Raw genomic sequence first — 17,708 nt, forward strand, 5'->3', positions numbered from 1 at the left:
CACCAGTGTCATTTTGTGTCTTATAGTCTGGTATAATCTTTGTCTAAAGAGTTGGCTTCGGGAACGGTCTTAGTTTTGGGCTAACAGAGAGTGGGGGGGCCATGACCTCTGGGGTCCTTCCAGTCTCAGTCAGACCATTAAGTTTGGTCTTTTTACTAGAATTCGAGGTCTGCATCCCACTTTTCTCCTGCACCATCAGGGACTCTCTGTGGTGTTCCCTGTCAGGGCAGTCATTGGTTGTAGCTGGGCACCATCTAGTTCTTCCAGTCTCAGGATGATGGAGTCTCTGGTTTATGGGGCCCTTTCTTTCTCTTGGGCTCATATTTTCCTTGTGTCTTTGGTATTCTTCATTCTCCTTTGCTCCACATGGGTTGGGACCAATTGATGCATCTTAGGTGGCCGCTTGCTAGCTTTTAAGACCCCAGATGCCATTCACCAAAGTGGAATGCAGAACATTTTTTAATACGCTTTGTTATGCCGTTTGACCTAGATGTCTCCTGAAACCATGGTCCCCAGATCCCTGCCCCTGCTACTCTGTCTCTCGAAGTGTTTGTTTGTATTTAGGAAACTTCTTAGCTTTTGGATTAGTCCAGTTGTGCTGACTTCCCCTGTATTGTGTGTTGTTCTTCCATTCACCTAAAATAATTTTTGTCTACTATCTAATTAGTGAATGCCCCTCTCCCTCCCTCCCCACCCTCGTAACCATAAAAGAATGGTTTCTTCTGTGTTCAAACCTTTGCTTCAGTTCTTATAATAGTGGTTCTCATACAATATTTGTCCTTTTGCAGCCGACTAATTTTGAGAGTGGGGCTATTCTTGAACCCCTGAAGGCAGTCAGCTGCAAAAAGGCCGCCTGTGGAGCACAGGACTTACCCGATTCCACTCCTACTTGGAAATGATCTGCTGAAAGGGTGACTTGAAAACTTAGCTTAGTTAACACATCCCTCCCCAAAAGGAAAATGGGCCAGTCAGGCACATACAGAAAGCTGTGAGTCAATTCTGTACCTCTGACTTCACAAACCATAGGTTGAAGGAATGGTTTACTGACAGGTTTTCCAGATGGTTGTGCCCGTGTCCACCAAAAATTCAGTAAGTTGTCTTCCCACAGTCATTGTAACCCGAGGCTCCTCATGGGAAATGAGGACTGGTTGAGTGGGCCGTAGGGGAGGCCCTGGGTCCCATCAGCCTAAATCTTCAGCTGACAGGGTGTTACAGGTTTTTTCTTAAGTTCCTGCTCTGGTTGGGTTGGCTGTGAGGGGCACTCCCATTTCCAATGGCCTTCTTGTTTGCAGTAGGTGCACTCTCGGGGGTCTGGCTATTGGGGGGCTTGGTTTAGCCACCCACCCTTCTGGGGCCCACAGGGACTTACCCTGTGGATTATTCCATGCAAGGCTTGTCTGAGTGGCAGGTTACCTCTGAGTGCCACTGCCAGGAATGCAGCTTGTTGTTTCATCTTCTGATTTTTCTTCTTCTCCTGTTGTTGTTGTTGTTGTTAGGTGCCGTCGAATTGATTCTGACTCATAGCAACCCTGTGCACAACAGAACGAAACACTGCCCAGTCCTGAGCCATCCTCACAATCGTTGTTATGCCTGAGCCCACCATTGCAGCCACTGTGTCAATCTACCTCATTGAGGGTCTTCCTCTTTTCCACTGACCCTGTACTCTGCCAAGCATGATGTCCTTCTTCAGGGACTGATCCCTCCTAACAACATGTCCAAAGTATGTAAGACACAGTCTCGTCATCCTTGCCTCTAAGGAGCATTCTGGCTGTACTTCCAAGACAGATTTGTTCGTTCTTTTGGCAGTCCATGGTATGTTCAATATTCTTCTCCAGCACCACAATTCAAAGGTGTCAATTCTTCGATCTTCCTTATTCATTGTCCAGCTTTCACATGCATATGATGCGATTGAAAATACCATGGCTTGGGTCAGGCGCACCTTAGTCTTCAAGGTGTCATCTTTACTCTTCAACACTTTAAAGAGGTCCTTTGCAGCAGATTTACCCAGTGCAATGCGTCTTTTTATTTCTTGGCTGCTCCTTCCATGGCTGTTGATTTGGATCCAAGTAAAATGAAATCTTTGACAACTTCAATCTTTCCTCCATTTATCATGATGTTACTCATTGGTCCAGTTGTGAGGATTTTTGTCTTCTTTATGTTGAGGTGCAATCCATAGTGAAGGCTGTGGTCTTTGATCTTTATTAATAAGTGCTTCAAGTCCTCTTCACTTTCAGCAAGCAAGGCTGTGTCATAACGCAGGTTGCTAATGAGTCTTCCTCCAATCCTGATGCCCGTTCTTCTTCATTTAGTCCAGCTTCTCGGACTATTTGCTCAGCATACAGATTGAATAGGTATGGTGAAAAAATACAACCCTGACACACACGTTTCCTGACTTTAAACCAATCGGTATCCCCTTGTTCTGTCGGAACAACTGCCTCTTGATCTATATAAAGGTTCCTCATGAGCACAATTAAGTGTTCTGGAATTCCCATTCTTCGCAACGTCATCCATAATTTGTTATGATCCACACAATCAAATGCCTTTGCGTAGTCAATAAAACACAGGTAAACATCCTTCTGGTAGTCTCTGCTTTCAGCCAGGATCCATCTGACATCAGCAATGATATCCCTGGTTCCACGTCCTCTTCTGAAACCAGCCTGAATTTCTGGCAGTTCTCTGTTGATATACTGCTGCAGCCGTTTTTGAATGATCTTCAGCAAAATTTTGTTTGCGTGTGATATTAATGAAATTCTTTTTGGTATAATGGCTCTGTGTATTCCTTCCATCTTCTTTTAATGCTTCCTGTGTCATTTAATATTTTCCCCATAGAATCCTTTACTATTGCAACTCGAAGCTTGAATTTTTTCCTCAGTTCTTTCAGCTTGAGAAATGCCGAGCATGTTCTTCCCTTTTGGTTTTCCATCTCCAGGTCTTTGCACATGTCATTATAATGCTTTACTTTGTCTTCTCGAGGTGTGCTTTGAAATCTTCTGTTCAGTTCTTTTACTTCATCAATTCTTTCTTTTGCTTTAGCTGCTCGACATTCGAGAGGAAGTTTCAGAGTCTCTTCTGACATCCATCTTGGTCTTTTCTTTCTTTCCTGTCTTTTCAATGACCTCTTGCTTTCTTCATGGATGATGTCCTTGATGGCATTCCACAACTCGTCTGGTCTTTGGTCACTAGTATTCAGTGTGTTAAATCTATTCTTCAGATGGTCTCTAAAGTCAGGTGGGATATATTCAAGGTCATTCTTTGGCTCTTGTGGACTTGCTCTGATTTTCTTCAGTTTTAGCTTGAACTTTCATATGAGTAATTGATGGTCTCTTCCACAGTCGGCCCCTGGCCTTGTTCTGACTGATGATATTGAGCTTTTGCATCATCTCTTTCCACAGATGTAGTCAATTTGATTTCTGTGTGTTCCATCTGGCAAGGTCTATGTGTATAGTCGCCGTTTATGTTGGTGAAAGAAGGTATTTGCAATGAAGAAGTCATTGGTCTTGCAAAATTCTGTCATTCGACCTTTGGCATTCTTTCTGTCACCCAAGCCTTATTTTCCAACTACTGATCCTTCTTCTTTGTTTCCAACTTTCGCATTCCAATCGATAGTAATTATCAATGCATCCTTATTGCATATTCGATCAATTTCAGACTGCAGCAGCTGATAAAAATCTTCTATTTCTTTATCTTTGGCCCTAGTGGTTGGTGCGTAAATTTGAGTAATAGTCATATTAAGTGGTCTTCCTTGTAGGCATATGGATATTATCCTATCACTAACAGCGTTGTACTTCAGGATAGATGGTGAAACATTCTTTTTGACGATGAATGCAACACCATTCTTCTTCAAGTTGTCATTCCTAGCATAGGAATCACTATATGATTCTCCGATTCAAAATGGCCAATACCAGTCCATTTCAGTTCACTAATGCCTAGGATATCAATGTTTATGCATTCCATTTCATTTTTGATGATTTCCAATTTCTCTAGATTCATACTTTGATTATTAATGGATGTTTGCAGGTGTTTCTTCTGATTTTGAGTTACGCCACATCAGCAAACGAAGGTCCTGAAAGCTTTACTCCATCCACGTCATTAAGGTCGACTCTACTTTGAGGAGGTAGCTCTTCCCCAGTCATCTTTTGAGTGCCTTCCAACCTGGGGGGGCTCATCTTCCAGCACTATATCAGACAGTGTTCCGCTGCTATTCGTAAGGTTTTCACTGGCTAATGCTTTTCAGAAGTAGACTCCTGGGTCCTTCTTCCTAGTGTGTCTTATTCTGGAAGCTCAGCTGAAACCTGTCCTCCATGGGTGACCCTGCTGGTATCTGAATACCGGTGGCATAGCTTCCAGATCACAGCAACACACAAGCCCCCACAGTACTGGTCTCAATTATTGAAGACCTTAAAGGCAGTCTCAACAAGTTGTGAAGTATTCATTCCCAAACCTCTTTCTAACCTGTGAGGTTTTTGCCTGATGTTAGGGGCGCTGTGGCTGATGAAAGTCATATTTATTAACCTAGCGCTTTCTGGATCCTCAGGATTTATATCAGTAAACTGTCACTAGGACACCTGTTCTAGGAAACTGGAGGGATTTTCTTTGGGGTCTTACTGCACCTGTTCTAGGAAACTGGAGGGATCTTCTTTGGGGTCTTACTGCACATCCTGAACTTTTCTAAGGCTCTTTTGTTTTGGGGCCCCTTGTTGCAAATCTACTGTTAGACAGTTTTGGTAATATTCTAGCTGCCCTACCTCTAGCTGATCATTTGGGTCCCAGTTTGGATCAATGGCAAGTATAGCTTTGGCAGCTGGGAGCCCAATATCATTCTGAGGGTTGAGATTGTGTAGCCTGTCAGCCTGCTGGTGTGCCTTTTCTAAGACCATATTCTGTTCTTCTGGAGTTAAAAGAATATTTACAAGTGACTGACAATTAGCCCAATTAGGGTGATGTGTAGCAAAAATGCACACAAACAGAGCTTCAGTGCATTTTGGTTCATCTGTGTATGCTGGGAGATTGTTCTTCCAGTTGCACAGAGGTGGAGAACAGTATGTGAACCCAGACAGACCCTCTAGGCTGGCCATTGTGATCCAGTCTGGCAGGCATTTATCTCAGTGGAAATTGCCCTGAGGAGACTTGGGTGGATCCCTGGCCAAATTGCACCCCACTGTGTGCTAGGGAGACTCTTCCCTGGGCAGAACCAGGAGTTTCTGACTCATGAAGGGCTGGTGAGCAATTCGCCAGAAGGGTAGCAGAGGGTTCTGCCAAAGGGGTAGCGGCTGCTGCTGGTGAGGCAGCGGGGGCCCCCAGCATTGTGGCCCGTGGGGCTGTAGGGGCTGGGGCTGGGCCAGGAACCAGTCCTACACCTCCAGGTGGATAAGGAGGCGGGGGCACAGGCACAGGCAAAGGGATGAAGAGGTGTGGATCACTCTCCAAGTCTGGAGGGACCAGGGTTTCCTATCTCTGCCTCCCTCTTCCCCTGCAGTCTGCACTATCACCTTATGCTGTTTTTGTAGGTTTTTTGTTTTTTTTTTTTCCAGAGAGACATAAAGGTCTATGCATAGGGGATTTCATCCCACTTTTCCTCTCTTTTGCAAAACAGATGTAACGGTAAGATGGTATTATAGCCCAGCAACCTGTTCTCAGGCCATTTTTTGTGGAACCCCAACTGGTATTGTGGCCAGGCAGTGTTACAGAAGAAAATTAGTTTCTTCTCCTCCATAGACTCAAAACTAAAACAGGACCAGTTTTTAAGTATACAGCCTAAAGGGGAACACTCTGGAATACTAAGTTTGTTTCCCGTATCTCATTCACACACACACTCACTTGCACCAGAACCGGAACCAGGACCGTCATCAACCAGAAACTAGGGTGCCTATTCTCTGCTGTCAGCTAGGGGAGTGGGGCAGGACAAGCAATAAGGATGGCTTCATAGGGCCTCAATCCCCCTTTAGTGGGGATGTCATAGTCCCATCTTCAATCCTCCAGGTACCCTCCTACTTCAAATTCCCAAGCCCTTTTACTTAAGAAGAGAAATATCAAGGGCACTTACCTAGCAGACGTCCAAACCTGAGCTAGTTTCTAGTTCTCAAAGTAGAAGTGCCTCGGGCAGGTCGCCACCTTGGTTGCGGTTAGGAGATTCACCTGATCCTCCTGAACAAGAGGCTTGGTGCACACTGAGGGTCAGTGGAGGTCCCACTCGCAGTCAAGGGGGTTCCAGGCTCCAGACAGAGGGTCTCTGCAACCCTCTGACATCCCATCTGGGTCACCAAAATTGTTATCAAACAAGGTGGGTCCTTGTCCGACACTCTCAGACCTGCCAATGATCTGGACGCCAGCCTTTGAGGAAAAGAAAGTAACTTTATTTGCAATGCGCAGAGCAAGGAGCCAGGAGGAAGTTCCTCAGATCCGACTCCCCGAGTGGCAGGGAGGCAGAGCTTTTATGTGATTTAGGTAGCAAAATGGTGGCCCTGCAGGAGCACCAGGGGAGAGGGATTTTCCCTGCGCAGGTGCGCTGGGAGGGGAAAGTCCTAGAAAAATTACATAGGGAGGTTCATGTGGTCAGGTTACACTGTCAGGTTTTCAAATGTGCTAGGCTATTTTATACAGTTTTGTGGTCCTTGTAGAAAATTTTCATCTTGCTCTTTATTTCTTTAATTGTATCATACATACTTGTTTTAATGTCTTTATCTGGAAAGTTAAATATCCTTGTAGGTCTGTTTTTTCTTGTCTCCTTCTGCCCTCTTCTCCTCCTTTTTTGCTCGTTCAAACCCATATGGCCGTATTTTTTTGTGTCATGATTATTTTTGACTGTGAAATGTTCATTGTCCTTGAAAGATTATTTGTGGAAGTTCTGTGAGGCCTAAATTAAGACGTATTCCTCCAGAAAGGTTTACATTTGCTTCTGCCGGCACCTTCTGGCAGTAGTTTTCTGGGACCACCTTAAGATAAGACTTGGAGTTTTAGGTCTGTCACCCATGGGATATGGATTTGAACGTGCCTGGGTCAAATTTCTGACTTCTCAAAGAAGGATTTTCTCCAGTCTTTGCTGTGCTCAGCGTCGAGGGAACTTTTCTTTCAGTCCCCTGGAAGTGTGCGGGCAGGGGTATAACCTTTGCTTCACCCTTACGTTTTTTGGATATTATAGGAAGAAGGCATCCTATCTGGACTCTACACTTGGGTAGACCCTGGTCCTTCACTTTTGTGCCCTTGCCCTGAAAGGCCATGCAAATGACACGCAAGTAAGCCAGAACAGGGAAATGCTCGTCCTTCCTGCTCTTCAAGCACTCAATTTCTAGTATTAAATTTCTTTCTTCTAAAAAAAAAAGAGTAGTTTCTATTGTTTGCAGCTGACCTGATAATGTTCATTTCTGTAAGTGGGTGTAGGCAGTAGACCCTCAAGAGTTGACATTATCTAACTTTGAGGTTTGAAGGTAATGAGGACCTGGTTATCATTGGAGGTGAAGATACCAGTAGTCTAAGACACCTTGAGTTGAATAGTTCTTGAAGTATCACCTGTGATGACCTGAAATGAAGTACCAATTAAAGATATGGCTTTGAAAGACCACATGGCAACTCCATAGCATACAGCATTATGGGAACAAGGAATACAAGGATTTTGACTTGGAATGGTGACATTTGGGAGGGTTTGGATAAACTCCAAATAACCTGAATGCCCAAGCCCCACTGAGCCTCCCACACCTCTCTGGTCTAGAGAGGTTGGTCTTGCTTAGCTTGAACACTGCTGTAACCTCACCTGAGGTAGTTATGGGCAAGAAGATGGCATTTCACCCACTACCTTCTCCCTGATTCTAGGCCATCACTGTATCAGGTCCCAGCATGCTCCAGGGACCAATTACATTACTGCATGACTTGTCCCTTCAGTCACATTTTTGGTTTCATAGAGAGTTCCCTGTAACCAGGTGACTGAGGAATAAAAAATAGAGGCTGGTATACAGATATATGTATGATATGCTGGCATGTGCTGGGAGTCCTCTGAGAGCAGTTCAGCTGACTCAAATTGGCCCTAGTGGGCAGTGCAGAAAGGAAATCCACCCAGTGGCCAGACTTTAAGCAGTGCATTTGGTTACTCACTTAGCCTGGAAAGACAGTCAGCTAAGTTATCCATCTGCACTGATGGTTGGCCAATGATCAGGAACTTAGAAGGAACAGGTTTGGAGGATTAAGGTTGAAGAGGTCTGGGAAGATGTGTGTACATGGAATGGGCCCAGATGTGAAAATATTTGTGTTCCATGTACATGCCCACCAAATGCCCCTGCTGCACAAGAGGCCCTCGAGAATGAGGTGGACACAATGACCCATTCTGTAGGTGGATGTCAGCCAGCTGCTTGCTCCAGTCATCCTGGCCCTTGTGGGAAAGGCTATGTAAGAAGTGGCTCTTGTGGCATGGATGGGAATTATACCTGGACCTAACATCTAGATTTCCCCAACCAAGGCTGGTCTGGCTACTGCCACTACTGAGGGCTCACTTTACTAGCATTTGAGACCACATGGCACCCCTGATATGGCACCATGCCTTGGGGGAACCAGCCAGCCACCTGGTGGCAAATGGATTATATTGGGCCCCTTCCATCATGAGGAAATCCTGGCGGCATAGTGGTTAAGAGCTACGGCTGCTAACCAAAAGATTGGCAGTTCAAATCTACCAGGCACTCTTTGGAAACCCTATGGGGCAGTTCTACTCTGTCCTATAGGGTCGCTATGAGTTGGAATCGACTCCACAGCAATGGGTTTGCCATCACAAAGGGGGCAGTGATTTGTCCTCATTGGAGTAGACGCTTATTCTGGGTATGGTTTTACCTTCCCTGCCCTCCAAGCTTCCACCAGTAATGCCCTCTGGATACCCACTGAATGCCTTATTCACTTTCACACCATCCTGTATACAAATGCTGTGACCAAGGAGCCAAATAAGTGAGGCATGGCTGACACCCATGAGATTTACTAGTTTTACCATGTGTCTTAGGCTGGGTTTTCTAGAGAAGCAAAACCAGTAAAGTGTGTAAATATATAGAGAGATTTATATAAAGGAAAAGGCTCATGTGATTGTAGAAGCTGGAACATCCCAAGCCTCTGGATCAGGCTGGAGGCTTCTCCTGATTCACGCAGCCGCAGGGGCTGGCGAGCCCAAGATTGGCAAGTCAGACAGTAGGGCTCTGGCTCATAGGCTGCAAAGACCAATGATCCAGAGGTCAGCAGGCAAGATGGCAGGTAGGCTGCTAAGTGAAGCCCCAAGAACTGGAAGTCAGATGATCCAGGAGCCAGCAGCAGGATCCAGTGTGAGCAAAAGCCCATGAGCCTTGCCAGAAAGTCCACTTGTATTGGATGTGGGCCACACCCCCAAGGAAACTCCCGTTCAACTGATTGGCTGCTTACAGCAGATCGCATCATGGAACTGATTACATTATATCAAATCTCATCATGGAGGTGATCACATCATCATACGACTGCCAAACTGCATCGTAACTGCCAAACCGCTGAGAACGATCATACCATGTATCTGGGCAGGGGTGGTTCAGCGGTAGAATTCTTACCTTAATGCAAGAGACCTGGGTTGGATTCCTGGCCAAGGTACTTCCTACACAGCTACCACTTGTCTGATGGTGGGGGCTTGTATATTTTTCTGATACTGAACAGGTTTCAGAGGAGCTTCCAGACTAAGATGGACTAGGAAGAAAGGCCTGGTCATCTACTTCTGAAAACCAGCCAGTGAAGACGTATGGATCACAATAGTAAACCACTCCTGATCGTGGGGAAGGCACAGGACCAGGCAGCGTTTCGTTTCATTGTGCATGGAGTCGCCATGAGTCGCGGCTTACTCGACAGTAACTACCGACAACAGCAACAGCCATGTATGTATCGTCCAGAGCGATGCCGAATACTGAAACGGCCTATGTCCGAACTCAGGTTGGCAGTTGGGACCATAGCATCTTGGGAGGTGGAGATTATCAGATGCGTTCTTGAATCAAAACCAATAAACGGTACTGGTTTTCCTGTGGCCAGAACACACAGGTCCGAGAACCAAGGGATAAATTGGGAAAGGGGTCTCTTGCTATCACAACTCATGACTCACTTGCAGAGTTCGTGCCTTCCAGGCCCACAGTGTTGGGTTCTGCTGACTCCTAAGTCTTGGTGTTCCAGGAAGGAGTGCTTCCCACTAGGGAACATTTTGCGCAGTGTGTATGTGTCATGGATTGAATTGTGTCCTCCAAAACTGTGTCAACATGGCTGGACCATGACTCCCAGTATTGTATGATTGTCCTCCATTTTGTGATCTGATGTAACTGTCCTAAATTGTGTAAATTCAAGTCTCTGCCGGTGGTTAATGAGGAAGGATTAGGTTATGTTCAAGAGGGTTAGGGTGGGATTCCACACCCTACTCAGATCAGAGCCCCGATCAGATGTAAGGAGAGTTTCCCTGAGGTGTGGCCTGCATCACCTTTTATCTTACAAGAGATAAAAGAAGAGAGAAGCACACACAGAGAGAAAGACTTCATACCACCAAGAAAGAAGCTCCAGGAGTGCAGTGCGTCTTGGGTTCCCGGGCTGAGAAGCTCCTAGACTAGGGGAAGATTGTTGACAAGGACCTTCCTCCAGAGCTGACAGAGAGAGAAAGTTCTCCCCTGGAGCTGGTGCCCTGAATTCAGACTTCTAGCCTCCTAGACTGTGAGAAAATAAACTTCTGTTTGTTAAAGCCATCCACTTGTGGTATTTCTGTTACAGCAGCCCTGGAGAACTAAGACAATATGTTTTCATAAAACAGTGCTTAGCCATCCTGTGGGCAACATGTTCTAGTGTTTTCTATTTTATTCTGTTTTTTTAAAAAAATGTTGGTTTGGAACTTGATTTCTGCCCCCTCGAATGGGCCCCTTGGAAACCCTGGTGGCATAGTGGTTAAGAGCTAGGCTGCTAACCAAAATGTCGGCGGTTTGAATCCACCAGGTGCTCTTTGGAAACTCTATGGGGCAGTTCTACTCTGTCCTATAGGGTTGATATGAGTCAGAATCAACTAGAGGGCAAACGGGTTTGGTTTTGGTAATGGGCCCCAGACCATAGTTTGGATACAGGTTCTTGTTCAAAATAAACTTGCATCTATGTGTATTTCCAGTTCTTAGTAAAAAAGTGATATTATTAATATAATGCTTTCTCTGCCAGGCACAATTCTAACTGGTTTACGTTTATTATCATTTCAGCCCTGCAACAACCCTAAGCACTGGGTGATTACCATTCCTCCTATTTTACCATGAAGACTGAGCATCGGGCATTTAAGATGATGTGGCGGTTTGGGGGAGACTTTAACCCCACAGTCTCCAGGGACCAGCTTTAACGACTGCCCAGTGCAGTCGTTAAAGGTCTGTCCGACTGAACTGTGGGTCTGTGTTGGGGAGTAACCATAAGGCTTGTTCAACGCAGGGCTCCAAAAAGCATTTTTCTCAGCAGGACGGCGGAAGGCAGCATTTGGAGATGGGAAGCCAAGGGTTAACCGCCTAGATACACAAGTGCAACTCTTCTTGCTGCTTCATGGCTGCTAGCATGCGACAGGAAACGTAGGTGAGGAATTCTTCAAATTAGTAAGTCGCCGGTCAGCCCGCGGCCCTGGCGACAGCCACCGCCGCATTTAGCCGGGTCTGGCCTTCAGCTAGCCCCCCACCCACCGCTGCCGCCGGTAACAGCAGGGTTATTTTCAGGGTTATCTTTTTTAACTGACTGCAAACCCGCTCCCTAGAAGAATAAAACCAGCAAGAAAAGGGAAATAAGCGGCTGGGTCGGGGATGTCGCCGGCCGCGCGGCCCCAACAGGGAGTGCAGGGGAGGGCCCGGCTTTCGGGGAGCGCCCCGCCGGCGGTGACGCGCCCCCCGCCCGCCGCAGCGCCACTGCAATGGCTGCGCGGGGCCGCGGGCCGCCGCCTCGGAGCTCGCGGGCCCGGAGCCGCCGGAGTACGGTGAGCCCGCGCGCCTCCCCGCGTCGCGGTGCCACCCTGCGCGTCGCTCGGCAACCGGCGAGGAACGGATATGCAGGTGCGCGGCGGGCTCGGGCGGGTCCCCGGGGTTCGGGACGCCCTGCCCGTGGGCGGCGGCGGGGTCTCTGCGCTCCCGCCCCGCCCGAGCCGTCCGGGTCTGCGGCCGCCCCCATCCGCACAGGCGCCGCGCCGGGGCGGCGGCGGGGGGTATTGGGGTGACTGGGGGATGGGGGACTACGGGATGGGGTGGCAGGTGACGGGGCTGCCAGTGGCATCCCGGGGGTCCTGCGGCCCGGGTGCCCTGCCTAGGGCGGGGCCCCTTTCCTCCTCTCCGAGCCCCCTCGTCGCCGGGTCACAGGCCGGTTATTTCAGCTACGCTCATTGCTCGGTCATTTCGCCTCTGCCGGGGCTGGGCGCAGGCCGCAGGGCTCTAGCGGCGACACGGGCACCGGCTGCGGGGTGGGGCCGCCAGGTGCGCGCCGCCGCCGCCGGGCTCCGCGCGTGAGTGAGGCTGGGCGCGCAGGTGCTCGGCGACAGCGCAGGCAGGGACTCCCGCGTTCCCGCAGCTCCGAGTATGCCGGCGTCGGGAAGGCGCGGCCTGCCTCGGCTGGCTATTTTTTTGAGGGGGGTTCCGTTTTAATGTCACGGGGTCCCGTTGCCGGGGCTGCGTGGGCGAAGCTGGCGAGAATATCGGAAGCACCGAATAAGGAAGGGTGTGATGAGGGGCCAGGAGACTTGAGGGGCAGGTTGATGAGCACATCACTGGTGCCGGCGGTGACAGCGCTCCTGGAGAAAGACTTACGTAAGCCCTTTGACCCTCCGCCCCTGGAAGCTGCGGGACCCGCATCAAATCCTCCTGCAGCGCATCTTCGTCTGGATTCAGTGTCGCCTTCGGGCATCGGCGGGATGAAGGCTTTCCTCAGTGCCTGCTGTCCGTCGCTGTGAGAAGCGGAGGGTGACCCTGCAGACGGGCAGAACAGCAGGAAGTAGGGAATGCCATTTCTGCCCTTCCTGGCTCCCACTTTCCAGAGAAGGTGCTGGAACGACCTGCGGGGGGGGGGGCAGGCGGGGTGTGAGAGGATGGGAGGAGAAGGTAACGGGGTAGGGGGGGCTCAGGATTGAAGTGGGGGAACAAGTCCTCCTTCTTCGGTGTCACCTAGCCTGTTTCAGATGGCTTTCTGAAAGCTGACCGGCCCCTAAGTTGGCCTTGGCTTTGGCAACTACCTGCAGAATTCCCCCCCACCCCCACCCCATGTCCCTGGCAAGTAGAGGTCTGCTTATGTCCTTGGAAACTCAAGTTCAGAGCAGTAACGTTTAGCTTTCAGACGTGCCTCCAGCATGTAAGGCGGGTTGACCATGCTTTCAGGAGGGAGAACCGTGCTCAGGCCCAGCCCTTCACAGTGCCTCCTTCCCGGGGGGCTGCCGCCTAGGCCGGCAGTAACAGCAGCTCCAGGCGGCCGGGGTTGGTGGGGGCCCTTCCTACTGATAAGAAGAAAATGAATAGCACAGCTTCTCAGGCCTTACCTCGAGCCCCAGGCCTTTCCCAAATGAGAACGTTTTGGAAAAAAGTAACTTTTAAAAATGGGTTTCAGTTGGGGGTTCATTAAAGATGTAATTTCAACATGAAATAGGATTTTGGACAGAAACATTACGTATAAGCTTACTGTTAAAGGACTTTATTCGTATTGAAAATATTTATGCATCCTTGATCCCAGCAGTTGTCCTCAGTACTGATGACACCTACTGAAAACCAGATGCTGGCAGGGAAGAGTAAGCCAACTAATGGGGGTTCAGTTGGGACAACCAGACAGCAGGGCAGGCTTGCCCTGCAGGGGCTGTGGTTTCACGTTTGAACTCCCAGGGGAGCCAGTGTGGCTCTAACTTGCCAGTGCTCCTTGGAGGCATCACAGCCAACAAGTTTTAGGAGCTAAGGTTTTTAGCACCACAAGTTTGCCTTCAGGGTAGTTGTGAGATCTCAGTTTATGAGAAACAGCATAACAAGGGGGGCGGAGGGGTGGAGATAAGAAAGGGAAAATACTGAAGACAAAAACTGTCAGCCATCGTAGCTCTTGTTGTATGCCAGGCACAACTCTGCTTACTTCACCTGCTTTGGCTCCACGTGTTTTCCAAGAACCTGGGGAACTGTGTGGTTGGGGAGCGTGGGTGTGTTTCAGGGAATGAAGAGATGTGTTGGGATTGAGGTGGTGACTTGGGGCCCTGGGCAGGGCTGAGTGATGCCAGTGGAGAAGCCACCAGGAGGGAAGAAGGCTTGTAAAAGAAGGGCCTGCCCAGCCATCCTCAGCTGGCCAGATGCCAGCTCAAGGGCAGAGGCAGGAGCGGGGGCTGCGCCACCACACACAGAGGACTGAGTCCTGGGAATTGCTTTTCCAGTTCAGAACAGACGGTTGAGGTCCTGGGGCTGGGTAGGCCCTCCACCCCACTGGGCCCACAGCCGGGTCAGGTGTCTCCTTTCGCATATTGAGACTCTGTGCTCTGTGTTTCTATCCAGTATTGTCCATCAAGGCCTCACTACACGACTCCACCTCTACACGCCCTGTGGACAGTAGTAATCGTGTTTTATGCACAAGAAGAGATGGACAGAAACAGAAGCTGCCATTAAGCTGGGCTGCACGGGGGCTAGCAGAGGGGATGGTTGAGCTGCCGAAATGACCTAACTGTCTATCACTGCAGCGTTCCTGCGCCGGAGACTGGCCGCAGAGGAAGCAGAGTCCCTGCCTTGGTGTACAAGTCCATTTCCCATGGGTGCCTGTGTTCCCGAGCCCGGAGCTTGTCCTGCTGGGACTCCTTCTACTCAGGGCCCTGGTTTACTGATCTTTCCCTCCTCACCCTCTTTGTGGCAAGGCCAGGGTGTGTCCCTTAGTGTCCTCACCAACCCAGACTGGCCTTAGGAATATAAACAGGGTGTCAAATCTGAGGTCACAGTAACCAAAACCAACTGCTGTCGCGTTGACCCCAACTCATGGCCGCCGCATGTGTGTTGGAGTAGAGCTGTGCTCCACAGGGTTTTCAGTGGCTGATTTTTCAGAAGTAGATCTCCAGGCTTTTCTTCTGAGGCACCTCCAACCTCCAAGTTAGCAGTGAGTCTGTTAACCATTGGCACCTTCCAGGGTTCACCTTGAGGTTCACCGGAATGAGGCCTGATTTCTATTTAACAGCCAAACCCCAGCTACGTAATAAGGCAGATCATTTAGTGCTGAGTCTGTTTTCTTCCATCTGGGTTTATAGTTCTTCTGCAGCTGTAATTCACAATGGACCGTTAAGATACTAGAAATAATTAATAAAACCAGGTACTTGAAGTGCCCCTGTGGGTCAACCTTGCTTGGCTGGTCCTATGACCTGCTCTTCCTCATTGGGAAGCTGTATAATAATTTATTTCTTAACGTGGCTATGTTTTCTTCCTCTGCTGATGAAAGCGTCCTAGGCCCTGTCCATCTTTTATATCATAAATGGAGCTGGCTCATCCTTTCTCATCCAAGCTGCCCCAGGTTTGAGATGACCAGCGGAGGAAGCAGGATTGCGTTTTGCTACCCCCAAGGCTCTCTTGTAGACTCGGTTCCCACAGGACATGTGCTCCTTACAGTCCCTGGGGCGCTGTAGTCTGAACCAGCTGGGGCAAGTGCAGGGGGAACTGTTTTCAGCTGGAGCTACAAGTTACCAGGAGGCTCGGGGTGAGGGTCCCCTCCATGCTCCACTTCTGTAACAGGCTGAGATTCTCCGGGGAAGGAGAATCCCACGGAGCCCAACCCCCGGAGTCCAGCCCACCGAGCCCAGCCCCCGCAGACCAGCCAGAGCTCTGTGGAATCTCCCTGCAGGAGCATGCAGGACTGCTCCCCCCACCCTGGGACCCGGAGCCGCAGTTCTTATCATCGCATCCTCTCCGTGGCGGACAGTGAAGTTCTGGGAGTCAGCCAGGAAGTAAAATCTCACCCATGGTCCTCTGACAGCGGCGCAGCGTTTGACCTCAGGGTCATGCTAAATGGATCCCAGGAGGTCTCTGAGTTTCCAGGGCAGTTCAGACGATGCTTTCACAGATTTTCTTCTCATGTCCCAGGTGGCCTCCTGGGACCCAGAGGAAGATGCTCGCAGGGGGGAAGCTGCAGCCACCGCCCTCCTTTCCTGGTCACATCCAATGGCCTGCCATGGCCTGTCATGTTACCCACTTAGCAAACACTCCTGGGCACTGCTGGCCTTCAGGGGGTGGTGGCGGACAAACCAGACATGGCCACTGCCCTCCCAGCAGTGAAACCACCGTGCAGACACTGGTCATGTTTAAGCTATGACAGACGCCACTAAGAAGTTTTCAGAACTCTGTGAGAGCCCATGACGGGGACTTTAACCCAGTCAGGGAGGTCAGAGCAGGCTCCCAAGGAAGTGGCCAGCAGCCAGGTGAAGAGGGAGGGGGCAACCCCAGACTGCCCTGTCCTGTGCCAGCCCCAGGATTGGTTTTGGATTGGACTGTTGTGATCCATAGGGTTTTCATTGGCTGATATTCAGAAGTAGATTGCCAGGCCTTTCTTCCTAGTCCATCTCAGTCTGGAAGCTCCACTGAGACCTATTCAGCATCCTAGCAACACTTAAGCTTCCACTGACAATGGATAGTGGCTGCACGTGAGGTGCATCAGCCGGGAATTGAACCTGGGTCTCCTGCATGGAAGGCAAGAATTCTACCCCTGAGCCACCAATGTTACAGTGTCAGGTTCTCATAAATAATGCAGCTATGAACATTCTTCTGCTAAAAGTTGATATTTTTAGTGAATTTTAGACTAACAAAAAAGTTGCAAGAATAATACAGAGTTTCCATATCCCCCTTACCCAGGTTCCCTAATGTTAACATCTTATGTCACAGTGTTAATAGTATCAAAACCAAGACACAAACATTGGCCCAGGACTATGAACCAAGCAGACCTCATTCAGATGTCCCCAGTTTTCCCACTGATGTCCTCTCTGCTGCAGGACCCCATGGGGAGCCCATGCCGCATCTAGTTGTCGTCTCTCCTTGGCCTCCTCCAGGCTGGGTCAGCCCCTTGGTCTTTCCCTGTCTCTCATGACCTTGACACTTTTGAACGGTAATGATTAGTCATTTGCAAAATGTCCCTCAGTTTGAATTATCTGATGTGTTCTCATGATTAGAACGAGGTTATACATTTTGGCAAGAATGCCACAGAGGTGAGGTTGTGTATTGCTTCACGGAGCTGCTGATGTTCTTGTTGTCTTAATGGTGGCATTACCCAGATCCCAAGCTTCCTGGTTCCACGGCGCCCATTTCTGTCCATACAGCCAAGTCCAGGCACTTTAGTGGGTTTGTTCATTTGTTTGTTTTGGTGATGGGGAGGGAGTTGTGAGTACTCCAGTTTTGTCCTTATCTTTTATCTTGCAGGACCCTGAATGTCTCCCTTTTTCTCCTTTTCTCTTGCTGTACTTGATTGCCAAAGGGAGCTTCTCCCTTCCTTTTCTGCCATTTGTCGCCCCTCGAAGTTGTGCGTTTGAAAGGCTCTCCCTTTAAACCTCATCTGTCCTTCTGCACCACTCTCACCTCTTGAGGTTGAGCACGTTCCTTGTGTTGCCCACCAGCCCTTTACGTGGCCTTTGTCTCTCTAAATTGCTCCCCCTACCCTTCAAATGGGTCTGGCCCTTTAAGCTCTTTGAACTTACTTTCTGGCTCTCACTGTGTTGACCTGTTCCATACTTTTTTTTTTTTTTTTTTTTAGCACTTTTATGT

At 49.1% G+C, this 17,708-nt stretch overlaps 1 protein-coding gene across 2 annotated transcripts in view; it reads left to right on the forward strand.

Moving 5' to 3' along the window:
• Nucleotides 1-11,481: 11,481 nt before the first annotated feature.
• Nucleotides 11,482-17,708, forward strand: part of JAKMIP3 (Janus kinase and microtubule interacting protein 3) — a 116,325-nt gene continuing 110,098 nt past the window's right edge. Inside the window, exon 1 of one of the 2 annotated variants that reach the window (XM_049855486.1) lies at nucleotides 11,482-11,559. The gene's annotated coding sequence lies outside the window, so the exon portion shown is untranslated. Of the gene's footprint in view, nucleotides 11,560-11,950; nucleotides 12,027-17,708 lie in introns of those variants that run through there. The other variant, XM_049855490.1, reaches the window with a different exon arrangement.

This window comes from Elephas maximus, chromosome 16 (genome assembly GCF_024166365.1).
Source record: "Elephas maximus indicus isolate mEleMax1 chromosome 16, mEleMax1 primary haplotype, whole genome shotgun sequence".
Classification (NCBI taxonomy): Eukaryota; Metazoa; Chordata; class Mammalia; order Proboscidea; family Elephantidae; genus Elephas; species Elephas maximus.